This window comes from Lissotriton helveticus, chromosome 2_1 (assembly GCF_964261635.1).
Source record: "Lissotriton helveticus chromosome 2_1, aLisHel1.1, whole genome shotgun sequence".
NCBI lineage: Eukaryota > Metazoa > Chordata > Amphibia > Caudata > Salamandridae > Lissotriton > Lissotriton helveticus.
The window spans coordinates 710,483,457-710,507,758 of record NC_136059.1 but is presented as its reverse complement, the minus strand read 5'-3'; positions in this window follow the sequence as shown (position 1 = coordinate 710,507,758).

Here is a 24,302-nt window from a genome sequence, read left to right as displayed (position 1 = left end):
CATGTCACGACTAAAAATTCACAATTTTACAAAATACAATTACTCTAGGCAGTAAAAACTTTTTACCAAGCATTATCAAAAAGCATGACACAAAGCAACATGTAAAGACCACAATTTCCTTCCAAATCTTCTCCATAGAGTATGCAAGTCTCTACGTATATTAAATGAATCATAACTCACCTTTACAAATGCTTTAGGAGATTCACAACAGTGTCAGATACACACACCAATATTTCTTTAGCAGAGCAAAAGGTATGTTCTCTAGGTACTGCAAACCATAAAGGCACAGAAAACCTCTAATTCTACACAGATATCCCTTTTTGTTAACCAATTAAAACTCTTCCCTCTCTATTTTCAAACCAACACCCTTCCCCCCACTCAGCCCTTTCTACCTGTTACCATAGCAACTCCCTCCTCACTGAGCTCCCAGGGTTAAAGGTTTATTCTACAATGTTGCAAATCACCTCTGCAAGGATGTTTGACCTGCAAATACACCAGCTTATCTGGTGTAAGGTTTCTTTAAATAACTTTTTTTTAACCATTCAAATTACTTCTTACACAGAACACAACCATGCACCCTAACTTTCAGTTTTCACCTATCTCATTCTACCAATCATTGCTTGTGATTCAAGAGCACTGAAACTCCACAGGTTTTTTTGTGCAAACTCCTATTATTCCAACTGCCATTTCTTTTCCACACGTCATCTAACTGCACCAGAATCTCCTCTGACCATGTATTCTGTCTGGATTATTGGACATAGCTATATCCACTGGGCTCAAAGGCATGCTAGTACCAGAAATTTACACAACCTTGATTTATCAAACGTGAACATAAAATGGATTGGCCACAGAGGATTAAAATGTCACCAATTGATTCCATTGGTGAAAACCTTTTTGCATTTGCCACACCCTGACCTGTTAATTGTGCACTGTGGAGGAAACGACTTGGGCACTTTGACTGGGGTAGGTCTGGAAATGCTTTTAAAGGACACCTTTGATCAATTGATGGCACTTTTTCCACAAACTGCCTTGGTATATTCCAATATCTGCCAAAGGCAGAAATGGAAGTGGTCCAACCAATTTTGTCCACAATTTGAAAAAGCACGGAAACATGTGAATAAATCTGTTTCTGCTTACATGAGAGACTATGGAATGGGTTCAATATACAACAACAACTTGCGTTACAACATGCAAGATATTTACAGAGAAGATGGTGTGCACTTCTCAGATGAAGGGAATAGAATATTCCTCCTGAATTTAAGACTGTGCATTGGTACCTACTTGTAGGTACCTAAATCAGCCACAGAACCCAAAAGCCCTTTTCAGGGCTACCCTATCTCTGATCACTCCAAATGATTATCTTTTTCTAACCTTTTCACTATTTTTCACTATAGTATGCTCCCCGGTACGCTTCCCGGTGCGCGTACCGGGCGCTCCCCCCGCGAAAAATAAAAACTTTTTCTTTTCTTGTTTGCCTATTTTGGCCTCCTAAGACCCCCTCAGAAAACCTAGAGGGTCAAGCAGTGCCTACGATGCCCCCTTATACCCATTCCCAACTTTGTTTGTCCTCCATTTTCTGTCTTAAATCTACCAAAAACAAAATGGAGGACTGCCGTAGAGCTGCCGGTACGCGTACCGGGGCGCGCACCGGGAAGCGCTCTAAAAAAATGTTAAAAGTTAATTTACATAAAAACCACTGGAGACACTTTCACCAAATATAGAATAGCTCATACTACATACCAATCCCTACCATTTTCCCAAATTCGATGGAATTCCATTGAGCCATTTAGCCTGTAGACCTCTCTAAATACCCTGAGGTAAATTACTTCACAAAAACACATCTAAAGTGTTAGAATTGACAACCAATTAAAATGTTACTTTCATTTTCTATTTTTTTTCCTGACATTTGATTGGTTCTGTACATGAATATAAATGAAAAATGAGAGGGAAACACGGCCATTTTGACTACAACTACCTGAGGTACATCTTGAAAGGATTTTCGCATTTTGTCTTCTTCACCTCTCTGTAAAGTAAGTTGATAATTTGTAAGGGGCACTTTAAGTTATTTTTTAAAAACGTTTTCTGATAGTTATTTACTGTCCCTCTGCTATAGTTATAGATAGAGATAGGCTCATCTGTTATATTTATAAATTGACTTATGCTTCTCTGCTATAATTATGAATTTACTTACGCTTCTTCACAGGCACTTTTTAATATTTCTACCTTCTGCCTGTTACCATACATTGCCCAAAGTTAACTTCACTATTAAAAAATCAAAACTACCTGTCTGAACCTAAACCCAACAGTGCCATATTTCTACTGATTTTTTTAATGCAAATTTCAGCACAAAAATGGAAGGAGAACAGAACATTTCCTTTGAAATTGTCCTAGAGATGAACAATGAGGAAATCATTGAACCCATTGACTTGGAATTCATGGATGAATCACGGGACTATGAACTTCTACAATGTGTAGAATCTGTGGATTTGTTAATTCAATATGAGGACGTTTCTGACAGTCAAATTTTGGAAGGTATGTTCACTCAACAAGAGAACATTTCGGACAGTCAAATGTTAGACGTTCTATTAAATTTTGAAAAAGAATCAGAAAAATAAATTTATATTTAATAATCAAAAATTGTTCGAGACATTATTCATTATTATATGTAATTCATAAACTAGTATCAAATTGATTATTATATAAAGTCAGACTTATAGTATACTGTGCAACGTATTTGTGTTACATAGTAATTTTGCTCATAGTTACTTCCTTTCTCCCACTATATTACTCCAATGTGTATTTGACATCTCTTTTTCATCTCCCTCCTCCATGTTGTTTCTGCTTCCCTGACAGACTATGGTATAGATTCCATATACCACAATAACTTCTGTAACAACATGCAAATTATCTACAGAGGAGACGGTGTACATTGACTTTAAGACTCAGCATTGGTACCTACATGTTGGTACTTAAAACACCCAAACAACACAACAATTCTATTCAGAGAAACCCTACCTCTAAGCACTTTAAATTATTATTTTAGTGTTTCACTGAGTTTTCCCCATGTGTAGGCGTGGGGGAGGTGTTTGTGGGGGATGTGCGGGGGGTGTCTGTGAGGTGTGTATGTGTGTGTGTGTGTGTGTGTCTGGGGGGATGAGGTGTATAGGTGTGTGGGGTATGTGGATGTGGGTGGGGATATGGGTATGTAAGGTGTGTGTGTGGGAGTGAGTGTGTGGGGTGTTTGGGTGTAGGTGGGAGTGTGGTGTGTGAGGTGTGTGTGGGGTGGGTGTGGGAGGTATGTGTGTAGGATGTGTATGTATGTGTGGGATGTGTGGATGTGTCTGTGAGTTGTCTCTGTGTATGTGGGGGGGGGGAGATGTGTGTGTGGGGTGTGTCTGTGAGATATCTGTGTGTGTGTGCATGTGTGTGTGTGTGTGGTGGAAGGGGGTGAGGTGTGTGTTTGAGTGTGGGTGTGTGGGATGTGGGTGTGGGTGTGGATGTGTAGGGTGTCGATGTGGGGGTGTGGGGTGTTTGAGTGTGGGTGGAGGTGTGCGTGTGTGAAGTGTGTGTGGGTGTGTGGGTATGGAGTTGTGTGCATGTGGGTGTGTGTGGAACACACTTGTAGGTACCTAAAACAGCCACAGAACCCAAAAGCTCTTTTCAGAGCTACCCTACCTGTAATCACTCAAAATGAATATTTTACACTATTATTTTCACTATTTTTCACCTAAGTACGCTTCCTGGTACACTCCCCAGTGCGCGTACCGTGCGCTCCCCCCGCGAAAATCGTTTTTTTTTTGTTTTTTTTTGTCCACGGGACCCTTTTATGGCCCCCACATCAAACCTAGGGGGTCACGGGGGTGTACCCTGCCCCCTTTTGCTCATTTCCCCCTTTGATTTTTGCCACCTCTTGTATCTCAATCCTACCAAGACACAAGATGGCGGCCGCTGCTGACTGTTTCGAATGTTTACAGACACCCGAGAACCAATCAGCTTGCCGTGCGCAAGTCGCGTGGCGCGCCCGGAGCGCTCCCCGGTACGCGCTCCGGGGCGCGCTTACAGATATATAAATTTTTTTAAACCTAAATTACTCAAAATCCTCTGGAGCACATATCTTGAGACATAGCAAAGGCACATCGGACTACCACTCCCTACAATTTTGCCAAGTTTGGTGAAAATCCATTCAGCCGTTCGAGCTAAAAGTGCGACAGACCGCCCTATGGAAATTAACATGGGGAAAACACGTTTTGGGACCCCCCTTTTATCTTGTCCCCCGCTTGACGAATCCCCCCCAAACTTTCAGGGAAGGAGCGGAGCGCCGCGAGGCAAAGTTGCTGAAAAATTCAGCCTGATTGCTCAACCGGCGCCAAAGTTATTCCAAATAGAATGTTGCGATTTCCCTATGGAAATCGATCCTAACTATATATACCTACTGGCGACCGCCAGTAGGTAATATATATATATATATATATATATATATATATATATATATATATATATATATATATTACCTACTGGCGGTCGCCAGTAGGTATATATAGTTAGGATTTTTTCTCTATGGGATTTTTGAAAATTCTATGTCTAATAACTTTGGCGTTTGTGGACGGAATTGGCTGAAATTTTCAGGAAAATGGCACATTTTGTTTCTGAGCAGCCCTTGAAAATTTGGGGGGGATTCGTCAAGGGGGGGCCGAGAAAAAAGGGGGGTCCCAAAACGTGTTTTTAACATTGAGTTTTCCATAGGGCGGTTGGCCTCACTTTTAGCCCGAACGGCTAAATGGATTTGCACGAAACTTGGCAAAATTGTAGGGACTGGTAGCCCGATGTGCCTTTGCTAGGTCTCAATATATGTGCTCCAGTGGATTTTGAGAAATTAACGTTCAAAAAAAGATATATATCTGTAACAGCGGACCGGGCAGCGCTCCGGTTCGCGGACTTTTCGCGGTACGGAGCTTTGTGAAGCGAAGCTGATTGGTTCTCCGGCGTCTGTGAACATTCCAAGCAGTCCGTAGCGGCCGCCATCTTGTCTCTCGGTAGGATCGAGAGACAAGAGGAGGCCAAAGCGAAGGGGCAAATGACCATAAGGGGGCATAGTAGATCCTCGCTGACCCCCTAGGTTTGATGTGGAGGTTTTAAAAGGGCCCCGCGGGGCAAAAAAAAATAATAATAATAATAATCGAACGGCTGAATGGATTTGCATGAAACTTGGTAAAATATTAGGGACTGGTAGCCCGATGTGCCTTTGCTAGGTCTCAATATATGTGCTCCAGTGGATTTTGAGAAATTACTGTTCAAAAAAAGATATATATCTGTAACAGCGCTCCGCTTCGCGTAACGGAGGTTTGCGAAGCTGATTGGTTCTCCGGCGTCTGTAAACATTGCAAACAGTCCGTAGCGGCCGCCATCTTGTCTCTCGGTAGGATCGAGAGACAAGAGGAGGCCAAAGCGAAGGGGCAAATGACGATAAGGGGGCATAGTAGATCCTCCTTGACCTCTTAGGTTTGATGTGGAGGTTTTAAAAGGGCCCCGCGGGGAAAAAAAAAGAATATTAATAATAATCGAACGGCTGAATGGATTTGCACGAAACTTGGCAAAATTGTAGGGACTGGTAGCTCGATGTGCCTTTGCTAGGTCTCAATATATGTGCTTCAGTGGATTTTGAGAAATTAACGTTCAAAAACAAGATATATATCTGTAACAGCGCTCCGCTTCGCGGAGATAAAATTATATCTGTATTACCTAGCTGTTGCTAACACCAGTTAGCGACGGCTAGTAGGAGATAGCGACCATCTTGGGCCCCACTTTGCATGTGAGTGATATTTATCACTAATGACATGCAAAGTGGGCATGCCAAGATGTTAGCGACTGGAAACAGTCGCTAACATCGCTATCTCCTATTATCAACTTTTGGAAATATTTGCGATAAGCGCGAATATCTCCAAAAGCTAGCACCTGCCCTGAGCAGTTCTTAGCCATGTTATCCAATGGGAGGTGGATAACATGGCTAAGAGCATTAGCTCGGTAATGCATGAATATCGCTGAGTTTTCAGCGATATTAATGCATTGCGGTCGTTTTTTATCGTATTTGCGATAAACCTTGATAATAGCAAGGTTTATCTGCGATAATTTCTGACGATGCTTAGCGGTAAAAAAATCGTTGCTAAGCATCGTTAGGGATAAATATCGCTTAACTTTGGTAATATGCCCCAACGTCTGTTAACGTTCGATTCGAAGGAAATCAGGAAGTGTTGAAAAACATTGTCTGCGCCATCTTGCCTTTTTTCAAATGCCACACTTTTGTCGTGCACGGCAGTCATTTTAGATGCCTTGACCAGACCCACTCTGTGCACTCTGTCGATCCTTAGCATGGCTCCCCACCCTCGCAAGCATCTCCCCCAGGCAGTGGTCACCCCCGCTCTCTGTCTTATGCATGGGTAATAAACCACCCCCCATCTGCGCTGCTCTTCCCTGAGAATCACACCCTGTGCCCGCCCGACACCTCCCTTTCGCCCTATTCACTACCGCACCCTCTGACACTCCTTTTCCTCTGTGTCCGATTGTCCAGGCCGGTCCTAGGGTATCAGCTAGCCCTGCAGATGTAGTTTATGGCCCCAGCTGTAAAGAATCACCCCTCTTCAAAGGAGTTATAGTAGATCAAGGCCCACACTCGATGAGATCCGTCACAGCAGACGCATTCCTATTATCTGAAAACCATCCTACGTGGAGTAGTGTGGCTCACTGGTTAGAGGCGGCAGGCCTGAGAGCAGAAGTCAGCCCGGGACCAGGGTTCAATTCCCGACGCGGCAGGGTCATGGACCTTGGTCAGCGGACTCGATAATTCTCGCTTCGGTGCTTACTATAATCAGGGGTTCCACTCGGCAACTCTGGGCATTAGCTTGCCTAATCTCCACAACGGCCCCACCAATTCCGGGGATGCCTGGCTCCACCTTGGGGACTCCCAGCAGGGGACCATCCCACAGGGAAAGCCAGGACGGGTTCCCCAGAGTTATACAGCGCCGGGACGCCCCGTTGCTGGGGCAGCTGTGCGCTTTACAAGTATACTACATATGTATACTACATATTGTGATTGGGGAGGGGACCGAGCCTGAAGCGGAAGATTCCAGGGATGACTCTTTGTACATCAAAGTTTTTACAATTATGTGTCACATTAAAAATATATAGCACTCCAACAAAGTAGTAAGATTATAAAACTTTAATAACTTATAAATATATACAAGAAAACAAAAACAGTAATAACATATAAACATTTTTAGGGAAAAACAATGAAGTAGCGGTCGGCTGTGCGAATAGTCCCAACGCAGCACAACGTCCAGATTTCTGGCGTGGGGCGTCGCGGGGGGTGGGTCATCAGTAGCAAACTGTTGTGCGAATAGTTCCAAGGCAGCAGAATGATGGCACCAAGGTGATGTCCAGTAAGTTGCCGCACTGGTTTTGGTATCCTACAATGCTGCTCCGAATAACGGCGTGGGGCGCCCCGGGGGAGGCGGCGTGAACGGGCCTCTCCAGGTGGAGTCTCGTCTGTTGTAGTGGGGCGCCCCTTTACCGTTTCAGTTGCCATTCCGTCCGCTTTTGGTCCACTGTGTCAAAAGCCGCAATTCAGCTGAGTTGCGCCCACTCTTGCGGTGCAGCGATAGGCGGCTGTCACAGGACTCTCAAAATGGCGGCAGGCTGTTTCCTTTTTGGGCCTGGTCCACTGAAATGGCCCTGGGACACCTTGGAAATCGGACGCTTGTCTGCTAGGTCTTGGACCCCATTCTCGAAAGCGTCCCCTCCGCCTTGAGGATTCATCAAAAGTTTTGGGGGCCCCCGACTCCTGTAGGCTTCTGGTGGGGAGCGGCTGCCATGATTGCTCGCGGAATGACCACGACGGAGCTACGAGATGGTGGTGCTCTCATGCTGACGCCAGCTTCAGTCTGAAACATCCAGAAACAAGGTGGGGCTTTCATCGTTTGGGGAAAAAAAAAGTTTTCATCCAATGGAAAGTGTTGTTTTTAGGTCATATGATCAAGCCTTCCATCATTAGGAAACCAAAAGTAAAATGAACCAATGAAAAGTTTTATAAACAAGTCACATGACCTGTTATGCGGCATAGGGTATAAAATGCGGAGAAAATACGTTGGCACGTGAGGCGGCGTCAGTAGCGGACCGATGTGCGAATAGGCCGAAGGCAACACAACGCGCCAAGATCCGGATGGCACCGAGGTGGTGTCCAGCAAGTTGCAGCACTGGTGTGGCCATCCTACAATGCTGAAAGTCGGCGTGGGGCGCCCCGTTGGCCTGTGAGTTTGCGTCAGTAGCGGACCGATGTGCGAATAGGCCGAAGGCAGCACAACGCGCCAAGATCCGGATGGCACCGAGGTGGTGTCTAGTAAGTTGCCGCACTGGTGTGGCCATCCTACAATGTTGAAAGTCGGCGTGGGGTGCCCCGTTGTCCTGTGAGATGGCGTCAGTAGCGGACCGATGTGCGAATGGGGCCAAATGCAGCGCAACAATATTTTCTGTATGGAAGATACCACTAGGCGTTGAGATGCCAAGATCCGGATGGCACCGAGGTGATGTCTAGCAAGTTGCTGTACTGGTGTGGTCATCCTACAATGCTGAAACTCGGCGTGGGGCGCCCCATTAGCCTGTGAGATGGCGTCAGTAGCGGACCGATGTGTGAATAGGCCAGAACCAGCACAAGGCGCCAAGATCCGGATGTCACCGTGGTGGTTTCATAGTTGAGAGGCACTTCATCTGCAGTGGGGCGCCGAGATCCGGATGGCACCGAGGTGATGTCTAGCAAGTTGCTGTACTGGTGTGGTCATCCTACAATGCTGAAACTCGGCGTGGGGCGCCCCATTAGCCTGTGAGATGGCGTCAGTAGCGGACCGATGTGTGAATGGGGCAAAGGTAGCGCAAGAATATTTTCTGAATAGAAGACACCACAAGGCGCTGAGATGCCAAGATCCGGATGGCACCGAGGTGGTGTCTAGCAAGTTGTGGCACTGGTGTGGCCATCCTACAATGGTAAAAGTCGGCGTGGGGCGCCGTGTTGGCCTGTGAGATGGTGTCAGTAGCGGACCGATGTGCGAATGGGGCCAAAGGCAGCGCAACAATATTTTCTGACTAGAAGACACCACAAGGCGCTGAGATGCCAAGATCCGGATGGCACCGAGGTGATGTCTAGCAAGTTGCTGTACTGGTGTGGCCATCCTACAATGCTGAAACTCGGCGTGGGGCGCTCCATTAGCCTGTGAGATGGCGTCAGTAGCGGACCGATGTGCGAATGGGGCCAAAGGCAGCGCAACAATATTTTCTGAATAGAAGACACCACAAGGCGCTGAGATGCCAAGATCCGGATGGCACCGAGGTGGTGTCTAGTAAGGTGCACTGGTGTGGCCATCCTACAATGCTGAAAGTCGGCGTGGGGCGCCCCGTTGGCCTGTGAGATGGCGGCAGTAGCGGACCGATGTGCGAATGGGGCCAAAGGCAGCGCAACAATATTTTTGGAATAGAAGAGACCACAAGGCGCTGAGATTCGGTTAGCACCGAGGTGGTGTCTAGCAAGCTATGCAGCTGAGTTGCGTGCGCACTTGCGGCGAATAGGTCGAAGGCAGCACAACAATGTTTTCTGAATAGAAGACACCACAAGGCGCTGAGATTCGGTTACCACCGAGGTGATGTCTAGCAAGTTGCCGCACTGGTGTGGCCATCCTACAATACTGCTCCGAATAACGGCGTGGGGTGCCCGAAGGGGGGGGGGAGGCGGTGTGAACGGGCCTTCCTAGGTGGAGGCTCGTCTGCTGTAGTGGGGCGCCCCTTTACCGTTTCAGTTGCCATTCAGCTGAGTTTCGGCTGCTCTTGATGCTACAGCGACAGGCGGCTGCAACAGGACTCTCAAAATGGCGGCCTGTTCTTTGGATTTGGGCCTGGTCCACTAAAATGGCCCTGGGACACCTTAGAACTCGGACGCTCGATTTTTTTTTCCTTTCCTGTACATGCAAAAAAAGGTAAATGCCCGGTACGTTACACGCTTCATCTGCCACGATGAACTCTCCAGAGGAACCGAAAAAAAATATAGTTATGGTAACTATACCATGCATCGTCATATGGAGAGGTGGCACCAATTAATTATAGTGCTGCATAAAAGAGAGATTTGGAGGAGAACCCCTGACCTGCTAGTACATTCATCAAAGAAGTGGCACTGACAGCATCAGAGGCAAGGGCAACGGTCCCAAATATTTAGAAGAACTTTGGAAAGATTAAAATGACATGTTTAGATTGTGGCAAATTAATTTCATGTGGACAGATGAGTGTTACTCTAATAAATACAGCATATGAACATCATCATAGTCGATGGTTGGTAGAGACATTTTGACTATATCCTGGACCTGCCCGTCCTCGCCCAAAATGGCGCCGGAATAAATGGGACTCGTAACTCCTTGTTGTGTACTGGTTGCAGAACCTTGAAATCACGAGATACGTATGCAGTTTTGAAGCACATGGCGGGCGGGGACGAGAATTGATTGAATATTTCGACATCCCTATTGATATTAAGTTCTGATGTGTTATTGATTACTGTACTATTGAAAGTTCGAATTAACGTCACCCATGGTACTTGCCCGCAAATGTATATCTAGATAATTTTATTGTAACTGGCCCTGTCGTATTTTAATTATAAAATGTACGTCCACCGATTCCGTAACTGTTAGACACCTTAGTTCTTGCAACCTAATGGCCCGCCCGTTACGTTCCTCTACAGTGTAAATGTCTACTCATCATATACGATTACAGTTTGCTCCGTGGCCGGCCCACGTGGTTATAGGCTCGTATTTGTATAATGAAAATTTCACAATAAAGGTTTTTAAAAGAAAACATGGTAGTAGTATATACATTGGTAAAGTTTTTAATAATAGTCACTGTTTTAGAATCATTAAAAGGCAAGTGAAATAAAGCAGACCAATTACATGAAGGGTAAAAGGTATAATACGAAGGAACGCAGTAAAGATAAATGGTCAAGGGCTGTTGTGTTTTCTACTCCTGCAACATAAAGTGATCGATAAGAATCTCATATTCAGGCGTATCGGCGACTAAGACAGCAGGTCGACCCTCTTTTGCTCAACGGCTCCGTCATGGGACGAAGAAACGCTCTTTTTCTCGAAAAAAGAATATATTTTACTTGCAGGACAGTTGTAAATTTTCCGGGAAAGTACATTAGCCTGGAACATTATAACATATATTTAAGAAAAAATAATGTTCGGAAGTAATAAAAAGCGTAATTTTTAGGTCATATGACCAAGCCTTTCATCATTAGAATAAGAAAAGTAAAATGAACCAATGAAAAGTTTTATTAACAAGTCACATGACTTGTTATGCTTACGTTACGCGCTGCGCGCCCCGGATGACTTCCGGATGCGCTAACGCGGCGCGTCATATGACGCATTACGCGACAACGCAGGTCCAGAATATAGTCAAAATGTCTCCACCAACCAGCGGTCGGAACACAACCCCTTTCAGCAGGCTAAATAGTTCTGTTAAATGACAACAGAAGGGACAGGCAACAAGAACCATCAGTCAAAGAGGGGAGGGCTAGTTCTTTTCTACCGGGTTACATTGGGGCGCTACCGGAACTGATCGAATTGGTAGTCTACAGTGTTTCTGGATGTTTCAGACTGAAGCTGGGGTTAGCATGAGAGCAGCACCATTTCGTAGCTCCGTCGTGGCCATTCCGCAACCAATCATGGCAGCCGCTCTTTATCGTTATTTTGGGCGGGGTGGGTGGCGGAGCCGAGCTGTTTTGCAGCCATCATTGTGTGGAGTTCAGTTCATCTCACTAGTTTTGTATTTGTCATGAGGGGTTGTTCCTAATGTTTCTATTTTAGCGAGGTCAAAAAGAGATCCCATTAGTGGCCTACTGATTTTGCTCGATTCCTTTTCTTTTTTTTTTACACGATTTTTCGTTATCTGCAAAGACTAAACAGAGTATTGCGACTCTGTGTTTGTTTGTAAATAGAGAATGAACCAAAGAGAACCAATTCTAAAACAGTAAATACTTGGATAACAATCAATCAAATGGAGAGAGAAGCAGGCACGACGTATTACAACGGGGGCAAAGGCGTGCGTTAACTACCCTTCACTATGTGCAAAGAGAGAGTACTCCTAATAGAAATGAGGGGGGGGGCACCATTCAAAGCAGATCTGTGTGCATAAACACGAAAATGTTTTCACTTACCACGTACTTGACATTCGACAGCTTATGATATTTGCTATTAAAAAACCATTGAAATTCACTGAAAAAACCATAGGTTATAGACCATATATAGTTAGGAATTAGCATTTACAAAACCTTGAAAATTCACTGAAAAAACCATAGGTTATAGACCATATATAGTTAGGAATTAGCATTTAAAAAACCTTATTTTACTCACACAAAACCATTGAAATTCCATATATAGTTAGTTGCACTAACTATATATCGCGCACCCGCAATCCACTGCTGATGATGTCACATATTACATCATTCATGACAGGGTCAGTGACATCACTGATGACATCACTGATGACATCTCAAATGACATCACTGGTGACATCACTGATGACATCTCAAATGACATCACTGATAACATCTCAAATGACATCACTGATGACATCTCAAATGACATCACTGATGACATCACTGATGACATCTCATTTGACATCAATGACCACATCACTGATGATATCATTCATGTGACAATACAATGCATCTCCTCACACTTTAATATAACCTCTGTTACACCCAGTGTTAAATACAGAGTATAATTTTTGAAACAATTGACACACCAATACTAGTTACTACATACGCACTCAGTGATTCCTATGTTTACACACACATTCACTCATTTACCCATACAATCATTCATACATACAATCACTCATCTTTACAACACTATCATATGCACTCATACACCTATACAGACTCTCACACTCTGTCACTCATCCATGGAGTTACTCACACACCTAGTCAGTCCTGTAAATAATCAATCACACTTCCATTTTCTAATCTATACAGTTAAACATAGAGCACCTTACATTTTGAAACATATACTAACACATACTTACTCTCTTATACAATCATTGATACAAGTACACATTGATCTGCACAGAGTCACACACCTCCCAGCCAGCCACACACACACTCAGTCTCCCATACAAATACTTGGGCAATCAATCAATAACCCATATAGTTACTCATATAGCTACTGACCAACACATGCAGCAGTTTACAGAACAACAGACATAATGATGCACAAATTAAGACAGTTTAGTCACTAACCCATGCACTCAGTGAGACACATTTAATCACTCACTCATACAGTCAGTCACGCACCTACTAAATCCTTCATCCAGACACTTCTACATGTACTCATTCTTCAATATGTAAAACATATTTAAACTTTTCAGAAACACACAGTCACTGGATGATGTCATCAGTGATGTCATTTGAGATGTCATCAGTGATGTCATCAGTGATGTCACTGACCATGTCATGAATGATGTAATATGTGACATCATCAGCAGTGGATTGCGGGTGCGCGATATATAGTTAGTGCAACTAACTATATATGGAATTTCAATGGTTTTGTGTGAGTAAAATAAGGTTTTTTAAATGCTAATTCCTTACTATATATGGTCTATAACCTATGGTTTTTTCAGTGAATATATATATACATACATACACCTTTTTGGGGTGCTTAGCTTTCTTTTATGCTGCCATTGTTCTTATACATGCACATCACAATGTGATGTGTGTTTTACAATGTTTCATGTATTTTTCTGTTCTTATCTGTTTTGTATGCATAAAATACATTCATGTTATTCACTTTGCATAGAAATGACAAAAATGTGTGATATGAAGTCCTGAATAAAACATGTCTCTTATTTGGCTTATTATATGCAGTTATCCTTGTGTGCTCGTCTCCGTTGAAATAATTATTCTAATAACATATATTTATTATACCGGTGATATTGCAATTCTCTCTTAGATCATGTCAGAGTGATTAGTTTGCATTGAACCGAATTTAAACTAATCTAACTGATTTGTGTTAACTGAGTGCTGTAGTTAAAACTATACATGCGTATAAATCACGACCCATGGAATTAGTTCGAGGGCAAGCTTTGTCAAAGTGTAGGATTAAAACACAGACTATCGTGAGGGTGTGTTGGGTGTGTGCGTGTGTGTGCGTGAGTGTGTCTGTTTTAATTCGGCATAATATATGGATGGCCCTTCTGCTTTTATATAACAAAATATTGAAACGGGTTTGCAGAATCCATTTCCCTACACTCTTTTATGTTAAAAAGTACATAGGAAAATGGAGAAAAAAATCAAATTATGCCATTCATGCTTCGAAATTAGTGTATCAGGATAACATGGGTCTGCCTGAAGCTCCTTTGGCATAGCACATATTTTGCGACGTCATCATAATGGTTTCCACATAGAAGGAATGCGTGACAAATTATTAGTTTAAAGGTCACGACCCTGCATCTGTCTATAATTTGGATTTGTCGAAATTGCTGCTTGGGGTTCAAAGTCAGATTATCTTTACATTTCAGTGACCTGGGCTATTTCCTGAGGTTAAAGTGCTAACCGCCAATAATTTCTGGGGAAATTGCTTGTGTGGCTAAATTGCATAAGCTTGCATATGGGCTCTCCCATACCGATATTCTTTGTTCGCCGTCTGGACAGACACACATAACCCTTTTTATTAGCGCCACAGACTTGTACTCACCCACAGGAGAGATCTAGCGACTCTGCCCTACACTGGCATGGCATTGCATTTACAATTAACCCGTTGATGGCAAAGCCAGCGTTAATCTGCACAGCAAGGAGGGTTCGCTAGGTTTAGTCTGCGTAATAGCTGCGTAAAACCATTGCCTGCCATTTTCTGCCAATAGTCGCAAACATCAAAGGAACATCTGTCAGCAAATGTTCGATTGCTCTGTTTGCATGTCGGTTTAATTCGGTCGGCAACAGCAAGCATTGGCACCACAACACTTCTGCAGAGAATCTCAGTAGACCAGTGAGGGCAAAATGGCAAAAAATGCTCTGTTGGAAAACAAAATGTCCAAGGCTGACACAGCAGGGAAAATCTACCAGTGAAGGTCAAATCTATTATCAGTGCTGTAGGTAGAATGGCACTGGGGCCGAGGCGTGTGACCGGCACCGTACCCTCACCCAATCAGATACCAAAGGAAATTCACTTTCCATTCTTACATTAGGGCCAATCACAAACCTATCTCGCCACCGCTGTGAGGGGAAAAATACACCGTGCACTGACACCGAGGTGACTCGGTTAGTCACCGTGGCTGACGTCCATCCTGCAGACCCAGAAAGCTCAACAAAGGCATTAGAGAGCGATCCTATCATTTTTAGAACAACTATGGGATTGCTGCCCCAGATTGACATTTACATAAAATACTCACACACACAAGATGGCCACTTTAGCGCCATGAATATTTATTGATGGTGCAATGTGAGGCAACTTTAAATTTAAAATACATGCTGATTGCGCATGTTTAATCAGAGGTTCAAAAGCAAGATTGCTTGCAAAAACCATAAACCCCCCCTCCCCTTGTTATTTAAGGTGTTTATGGTCCATCTCTGGCAACGGCACACAAGGCGCTTACTATATATAAAGCCTCTGCTAAAATACCCACTTATGTCCCGCTATTGATGCTGATTTGAGGCTCACCTGCGATCTGTCCGCTTCCCAGGGGGGGCGTAACGACGCTTCCTGCTTTTGCCGCCTGTAAGGAACAAACATGGTTCAAGGGCAGGGCACAAGTCCTAAAAAAAGAAGTGGGAGGACGCTGTCACCGAACGTGACGTCACAACAGGAAGTGACGTCAGGAAGGGTGGCTCTGATCTCGTCCCAGAGAAGCCAAAGAGTGAAGTCCTGCTGTTTGGCAGGGGGGACGGCGTCCACCTGGTAAAATAAGTGAGAGGACGCCTGTTTAAGGGGACTACAACTACCGCCATTCCACCCACGGTGCTCGGCCCTCCATGTCATCGGCTGGTGCCAGGAGGTGCCTAAAGGTGGACGGGGTTCCCGCAGTGCGGGACGTGCGCGGGCCCATCCGCGCCCGTCAGTGCCCTGAGGCGGTAGGGCTGGGCCATATCATTTTGGCTTTTGCTTCTGAACAGGATGTACTTCATATACTACGAAGGCTGTGTAATGGAAGCTAGCACACTGACTGAGCCCTGTGTCTTGTGACTGAAAGACTGTATCATAAGGTACAGGACGTTATTGTATTGTGTGCAGGCGGGCAACAAGAGCCAAATTTCGGGGGGTGGCTGAAAATATTACAGGGGTTGCTAATTCTTCCAACCACGGACAAAGTGGCTGTGAGAAGGGGTGACCACACAACAAAAGCCTCATTTACAACTAAATGGTCTTTTAAAGACCTGTTAAGTACTCGGGTGCGGCTGCAATTACATGCTCGCCAGCCCGCTAAGCTGTGTCAGACCGGGCTGACAGGCACGACGAGGGGGGCTGAAGCCCCGTGAACCCAATGGGTGTTGCGCGCCTGATTGTGTGCAAATATTTAAGTTTTAACGGCACTATGGTGCAGAAAGAACAAGTCAAGAAAAAATCGTCAGCTGGCCAAGGGGTGGTAGGGACTCTTGATGCCCTCCTCCGGAGGGCTCAGTCAGTCTTAATTCCTGAAATTACCTCACTGACAGCAGACTTTCTCTTGAACCACAATTCCCTCCCTCAAAAACTGATGTTTCCGGTTGTACAAACATAGACAATCATATTAACTCCTTGGGTGCTCATGACGAGGTCAGCTCGTCATGCGCCACGGCGCTCCGGTGCTCATGACGAGCTGTGCTCGTCATGACCGCGCCTGTGGAACGGTCGCACGCTGGGCTGATTCCCCTGCTGTGCTGAGCGTTCCATGGGAACGGGTGTGGCCTCATGAGCACCGGAGCGCCATGGCTCATGACGAGCTGACCTCGTCATGAGCATGGATGCGCTGTACGCACCCCCGCCCCCAGCACAGCAGGGTGAAACAGCACGGAAGGGGTTAAGACAGGCTCCTCTATTAAACTCCCTTCACTCCCAACAATGACCATTTCTTCCACTTAGGTTCCGGTGTCAAATGCGGCTCCACCTATAAGTGAAATGGCCGCTAGATCAAAAATGCATATTAGAAGCCAACTAAGCAAAACCAGACAAGGGGATAGTCGCTTACCCCAGTCAAAGAAAAGGAAAGGTACAGGCCCAAGCAAACAACTATTTCCTCTATCCAAAAGAGGGCATAGTGGTTCAACAAGTGAGGCTGTTGTGGAAGCAGAGGGTATAGCCGGAAATACTGTGGTTAATATTGCTGCCTCTCCATTACCTTTACCCCAGATGTCAATTGTTGATAGCGAAGAGTTTTGGTCCAAATTGGGCGACGGTATATCAGTTTTACTGAAACCACTAATACAAAAGTTGTCCAAGTTGGAAAAAGAAATAGATAAACTATCAAGTGTAGATTCTTTAGACAAGCAGAGGCAGCCAAACCCAAAGATTACCCACTCTTCTCAGCCAACCCAAGTTAGACACACCAACCCCAAGCCTGCTGAGCATACTTGGTTTACCTGTAGTTCCAATAATGGACACATTAAAATTGGGCTAGGCGCTGCCATGTCTCCCATTGCAGTCTCCCCCAAGTGCAATGATTCTACTTGTGCGGGTGCAACGTCATTGAGGGCCACGGATCGAACAAACACCTCTAGACCAAACAAACAGTGCCAAGTTACTCAGAAAACATCCCTTCCCAATATGCACAATCATGCTCTCTCTGAGGAAATACAGTTTCAAAGGAATTTGGGTGCCCCTAAAAAGCTAGGAAGAGAACCCATAGAAAACAATGTACTCGATCTGCCCCCGGAAGCCACGCCTTATACGGTGTGGCGCCGCGGCCAGGGCGACTGACGCTGGAATCTGGGGATCAGGGTTCGATCCCCGGCTCCAGCTGCAGGTTAGCCCACCACCATGCAACTCTGGGCAATAGCTTGCTTAATCTTCCCGACGGCCCCCAGCGCCTAGAGACCCTAACGGGTGATTGTGCGCTATACAAATGTGGATTATTATTATTATTATTATTATTGTACTAGCTAATGTCCCTAAGCAGCCCTTGGGAACTTTGGAACACTGGTCAAGCTTGAAAAATAAATCCTTATACGAGATAAACCGAAGGTCAGGGTTAGGAAACCCACTTTATTCCAACTTTAAAATGTTGAGACAGGTTGGCTGGGTGGGAAAGTCAAACAAGTCCCTAGAAGGCGATTGTGTAGGAGTCTCCTTCGGTTCACCTGACCTAGTTTATGCAATTTTAGAAAGGGTAGGCAATTGGTCACTGGCACACTCAGGGATCAGTGTTTACCCTTGGGATACTTTTACAAACCTTATCCTATGACACAGGCACCACTTGGGGAGCTCTTAATGGGGGGGGGCATAGACATACCAGATATACAGTCCCAAGTAACAATCTGTTTGATGTTTTTAATCCTCTAGATGAAAACGATTGACTGACCTCGCTGGCACCATTGGTTATTAGAGAGGATGATAAGGGGATTATTAGTTCGAGGAAGACGACGGGGGTACTAATTGCGAAATCCACCAATGGTTGTCCACACTTGGAATCCTTACTTACTCTGGACACATGCACCACTGTGCTACCTGCAGATACGCCAAGCACTGATAGTGCTCTAACCCATGAGCCACAGGATGGTAATCTTCACAATGGACAAGCAGTTGGGAACACTCCAAATATGGCCAGTGAGGATAGAATTGTGCATATATCCGATGGCGTTGTGGATGCTCCCGGGGCAGAGCATGTTGATGGATAAAGGGTAAATAATAGTTTATTTTTATTATCCTGGAACTTACCTGGGATACATTCCAAACGTCAGGACCCCGAATGGTTTATGGCTCTGGGAAACATTGACAGCTGTGTTTTTAAAGAAACATGGCTGTGGAAAAGGTACAAAATAATGGTTACACTTCATTTTGTGTGGACGCCCTACCCCAAAAACGTCAGGCAGAGCACTGTAGCATGTAAATGCTAGCAACTTTCAATTAATTCACATGATATTATGGGCATTCAGCTTACATTTCCGTCTAGCCTGGTCCTGAGTGTATTAAATGTTTATGCAAGGTTAGAATCTTTTAAGAGCAAATCTATAGTGGTTTCATTATTAGATGATGGTGTGGAAGATTTACAAGCCAACTCTAAAGTTTTAGTTGCGGGGGATTTTAACGTCGCGTTTGAACCATCCGCTACTTTAAGTGCTTCTCTTGAAGAGGAGGATGAGATCTGGGGTATTCCCAACGTGGTTGCTGGCAAACATAGCCAACGCCATTCAAATGTCTCATTACAGATTGCTTCCCTAACTGCTGGTAGGAGCCTGAGGGCCTGTAATGGAAGAACTCCATTTGATATAGGACGGCAGGCTACTTTTAAGAGGGGCGCATACACAATCATTATAGATTACATTTTCGTTGATGTCAGAATATGGGCATTAGTAGAAAATATGGTCATTGAACCAAGGACAGACAGTGACCATAATTCTCTGGCTCTAACACTGAAGGGCAAGGCCTTGGACAGGGATACCCATTGTTATATGTCCAAACTAACGGTAGTGAGACAAAATATCGAAATTAAAATATCAATATACAATAATATCGATGTTTTAATTTCGATGGTATAAAATATCGATGTCCAAAATATCGACAGACAGAATATCGTTTTTTTAAGGTATGTATGTTAATAATATCGAAAATATCGAAATTTAGTAATATCTAAAATTTGTTTAGTGTTATGTATTTTATTATTTTGTTTATATGTTTGTTAAATATGTTTTGTAATGTATGTTTGAAAATTAGTAAATTTGTTTACATTTTGCGTTTTAGTACCAGAGCGGGTTGTGGGTTTATAGGGGAATAGGGTGGGAAGTAATTTAATAATAATTAATTAATTAACATATGTTTGTAAATATTAATAATTAATAATTAATTGGTAATTAATTTATATTAATTAGTTAATTACATTAATTAGAGTTAATGTTTTAATATATATACATTTTTGTTATTGTAAATTAATTAATTGGTAATTAAATAATATTAATTAGTAAAATTAATTAATTAGAGTTAATGTGCTAATATATTTAATTTATTGTTATTGTTAATTAATAATTAATTGGTAATTAAATATTATTAATTATTTAATTAAATTAATTAGAGTAATGTGCTAATATATTTATTGTTTTTGTTATTGTTAATTAATAATTAATTGGTCATTAATAATTATTAAGTGATTAAATGATGTGATTTATTTATGTGTAGTGGGTTGTGTGTTTATAGGTGGATAGGGTGTGATATAATTAAATTTAATAAATTAAAGCGATTGTATTTATTTGTTGGTATTTATTGTTAATTAATTAGTAATTAATATGTGTTAATTAGTTCATTTATAATTACATCAATTTAGTAATATTAATTATTATTAATTGATTAATTGAAATTTATATTAATTGTCTTTTTTATATGTGTAGTGTGTTGTGTGTTAAAGTGGGAGTAGTTTGGGAATTAATTTTTACCCCCATGCTATCCAACGCTTTCCCTACTGTTGCACCCTCTGGAATGTGAATAGTAATTTTTACCCCTACGCTATCCACCGGGGAAACAACCTTTACAACGCAACTTTTACAACGCACTACCATTACAACGAAATTTTTACAACGCAAAAACCATTACAACGCATGTGTTTACAACGCATGTTTTTACAACGCAGGTACCTTTACAACGCATACCATTACAACGTAAGTATAGGTAAGTATATAATAATATTTTAAATTTTATATGTTTTAGTTTTTTTAAGGGGTATTTTTAGGGTTCAGGGTCAGTTTTCAGTTTTTGGGTAAAAGGGTATTTTTAGTAATCAGGGTCAGTTTTCAGTTTTTGGGTAAAGGGGTATTTTTAGGGTTCAGGGTCAGTTTTCAGTTTTTGGGTAAAGGAGTATTTTTAGGGTTCAGGGTCAGTTTTCAGTTCTTGGGTAAAGGGTTATTTTTTGGGTTCAGGGTCAGTTTTCAGTTTCTGGGTAAAGGGGTATTTTTAGGGTTCAGGGTCCGTTTTCAGTTTTTGGGTAAAGGGGTATTTTTAGGGTTCAGGGTCAGTTTTCAGTTTTTGGGTAAAGGGGTATTTTTTGGGTTCAGGGTCAGTTTTCAGTTTTTGGGTAAAGGGGTATTTTTAGGGTTCAGGGTCAGTTTTCAGTTTTTGGGTAAAGGGGTATTTTTAGGGTTCAGGGTCAGTTTTTAGTTCTTGGGTAAAGGGGTATTTTTAGGGTTCAGGGTCAGTTTTCAGTTTTTGGGTAAAGGGGTATTTTTAGGGTTCAGGGTCAGTTTTGGGTTTTTGGGTAAAAGGTTTTTTTAGGGTTCAGGGTCAGTTTTGGGTTTTTGGGTAAAGGGGTATTTTTAGGGTTCAGGGTCAGTTTTGGGTTTTTGAGGTACAGGCGTGCAGGGTAAAAATAAAATAAATTTATATTTAAATTAAATCAATTAAATGAAATTAAAAAAAATAAAATTACATTAAATTATTACGTTTTTAATTTATTTTAAATGTATATGTATTAGTTTTAATTTTTTAATTATGTTTTAATGTTTTTATTTAATATTTATAAATGTATATGTATTTTAAAATTATTTTTACATTATTATTAATATATTTAAAAAAACGATATTTTTATTTTCGATATTTTTGTACTACGATATTAATTTTTCGATATTTTTGTACTTACCTTTATGAAGATAGGACTCCGATATTTTTGATTTCGATATTTTTGTGTCGATATTTTTGTATGTAGATATTCTGTCTATCGATATTATGTCATAGATTCCAAACTAACTGAGCCAAGCCCAACCAAAAACCGTAGAAGAGTAACATGGCCAAAAATGTTATCTGATCAGGTTCTCCATGCTAGAATATACAATCTCTTAGTGGCCTCTTTTATCAACTTGAGTAGTCAGATGGATAGTATTGATTTACCCGATGTTCCGTATGTCATTTCTGCACACCTAGAACTTTTTAAAGCTCTTCGATCAGTTTTTTCAAAAAAGGGGGTTGCAATTGGTTTATCCCTGATTGTAAGTCAGCTAAGAAGGCATTACAGACAGCGGTTAGAGAGCGCTCTAGACTAGATATAATCTCTGCTCGCAATACTTATAGAGCTGCGCTCAGTAACGCAAGTGCGATTATGCTGAAAGGAATTGGAATGATTTGGCCCTAGCAGCCCTAAGCCAGGGATAGCCGTATGTTTTGGCTTATTGTATCCAAGGGATCTGCGGAGAACTCCATTTCCAATAATTACCATATCCAACAAGAAGTTTGAGTGGAACACTTTTTGTGCCTATATTCTGATGACGCGATCACTATGGTCCAACCCACCGATCAGGCTGCTCTAATCCTAGTTCCTGATAAGACTCCAAACAATACTCCTCTAAATTTTAGCTTAGAGAACACTGTGTCTGCAATTAATAAATTAAAAGCAGGCAAAGCCCCTGGACCTGATTTGATACCGGGGGATTTGTAAAAATCAGAACCCGCGATATGGGGACCGTATATAAACCTTCTGTCTAATTGTATACTGGCTGGCGGGGAAATTCCTGAAACCTGAAGGGGAGCAGAGGGAATATCTACTTTCAAAAAAGGTTATCCTGCTAGCCCCTCAAATTACAGACCTATTAGTCTGATTGATAACCTTCAGAAGATCTTCGCCAGGAAAGTTCTAGGCAAACTCCAAGAGTGGATGGATGTTAATGGGGTATTGTCTTCTGCCCAAGCGGGCTTCCACGCTAAAATTAGCATGTACGACCAGGCTTTTAGGTTTTCCCTGCTAGCATGGAAGTACATGCTACTTAGGAAGCAGCAGCTCTACGAAGCCTTTGTCGACCTGCGAGCCGCATTTGATCTGGTAAGGCGCAAATTGCTGCGAAAGACCATGCTTGATCAAGGCTCCCCAGAAAATTTGGTGTCCATAATTGCCAGATTGCAGGAGGACAATTATGCCCAGATAAGGTGGGGGAAAAATGGGGAACTGACAGAGAGGATCGCGATCCAACGTGGGGTGCGCCAAGGGTGTGTTCTCGCCCCCACACTGTTTTCCCTGTTCATTAATGACATGGTTAATAGCTTTATTGGTTGTAAGAATTATGCCACCTCAATGAATGATGCAAAAGTCCCCATCCTGCTCTATGCTGATGATTCTTTACTAATATCTACAACTCCTATGGGCCTACAGGCACTATTGGACAAATTCTTGGGCTTTTGCAAACAGAGGAAGTTGGAACTGAACACCTCTAAAACAAAATTCATGGTGTTCGGGAAAGCACAGGGCGGTGTTCGTGAGGCTAAGATCTTAAACGAACCACTGGAGCGAGTGAAAAGTTTTGACTATTTAGGCATAGGCTTAAATGAGGAACTCAGTTGGGAATATCAATTGAGAAAGAGTACTCTAATACCATGCCAAAGATCTAAAGCAGTGTTAAGATTCTTAAAGCAATCTTATACCCAACCACTCTCACCGGCCCTCAAAATTTACCGTGCAAAATCCCATAGTGGAGCCCTGTACAGAGCAGAGATATGGGGATTCACCTCTGTAAATAAACGAATAGTTTGCGAGAATAATTTTGCAAGGGCTCTCATCTGGATACCTGTAACAACACCACTCACCCCACTCTTTTGTGATCTCAGGGTAAAAAGAATAGGCGACCTGGCCGCCTTAAGACCACTAACCTACTGGTTGCGTCTATGGACTACTCTGCAATTAATTGACTAGCGTAACTGTATGCATGAGATCCTAGTGCTTAATGGGGCAAAAGAACTACCCTGGTTCAGGCATATCACCAAATGGTGTAAACTACTGAACCTGAAGGGTGTGTGGGAGTACCCAGAAAGCTCCACCAAATATGATATCCCGATCCTTAAAGCTACGTACTGGGTTGTAGTACGGGAGCAATACACCAATAACCAATCAAATGGATAGCTGACATCTTGATTCTTAAATATCAAATCTTGCTCCTCGTCAAAACTTTTCTTGACTTGATTTCACCACCCTTTGCAAATAGGTTGTACAGCAGGTTTAGATATGGCAATCTGTTATTGAAATTTTCGGGGAAAGAGGCGACTGGACTAATCTTTGATCTTTGTCCTGCTTGCCATGAAGTTGATGAAACCGAAGAGCATATTCTGTGTTTTTGCACAAAGTATCGGCAG